Source organism: Glycine max, unplaced genomic scaffold, assembly GCF_000004515.6.
Source record: "Glycine max cultivar Williams 82 unplaced genomic scaffold, Glycine_max_v4.0 scaffold_58, whole genome shotgun sequence".
NCBI classification, from domain to species: Eukaryota; Viridiplantae; Streptophyta; class Magnoliopsida; order Fabales; family Fabaceae; genus Glycine; species Glycine max.
Genome location: NW_024464729.1, coordinates 88159 through 88942, shown reverse-complemented (window position 1 = coordinate 88942; position 784 = coordinate 88159). Strand labels below are relative to the sequence as shown.

Genomic DNA, 784 nt, shown 5'->3' with positions numbered 1-784 from the left:
TGTTAAAACATCTTTTTTTACTAGTGTAAACACGCAATCACCGTTTGTTTTTGTGTATGTCTGTTATTAATATAATATTGAATGTCATTAATGTACTATTGATGTAAATTTATCATATGATAAAGCTATCAAAATAAACAAATTTATATTCTATACCTTCCTGGAGTAAAGTCTAAGGGGATTTTTATATTATGTTATATATATATATATATATATATATATATATATATATATATATATATATATATACTTTTAAGATTAAGAAAGCGAATTAGCGAAATTAAAATCTTTAACTAGTAAATAAAAAAAATCAAACAAACAAGGAAAACAAAGAATTCATCAAAAAATATCAAATTATCAACGGAAAGAGAGGGATTCGAACCCTCGGTACAAAAATTTGTACAACGGATTAGCAATCCGACGCTTTAGTCCACTCAACCATCTCTCCCCAATTGAAAAATAGAATTACTTTGTTTATGTTATATCACATAAACAAGAAGAGCAAAAAATGGAGCATGAAAAAAAAGACCTCTTTCTATCTTATTTTTTTATCTTATCTCTTTTAGTTTCCTAAAAAAATATTTTACTTCATAAAATATTATTTATTTAATACACTTATCATAGAATAAAATTTAATAATATTATTAAATATTCCTTAATTACTCATTTCAAATAATTTTACATTTTTCTAAGATACCGAAAAGATTTAAATAAAAAATACAAAATTAATCCCATGCACAATTTAGTTTGCCTGTTCATCGTAGGGTCAAAACTGAGTTCAAAT

General features: G+C 23.5%; 1 non-coding gene across 1 annotated transcript; it reads right to left on the bottom strand.

Annotated features, from left to right (window-relative positions):
- Positions 1 to 361: 361 nt before the first annotated feature.
- On the bottom strand, positions 362 to 448 carry TRNAS-GCU (transfer RNA serine (anticodon GCU)). The gene has a single exon. It is a non-coding gene; the product is annotated as a tRNA-Ser (tRNA).
- Between the last annotated feature and the right edge of the window lie 336 nt (positions 449 to 784).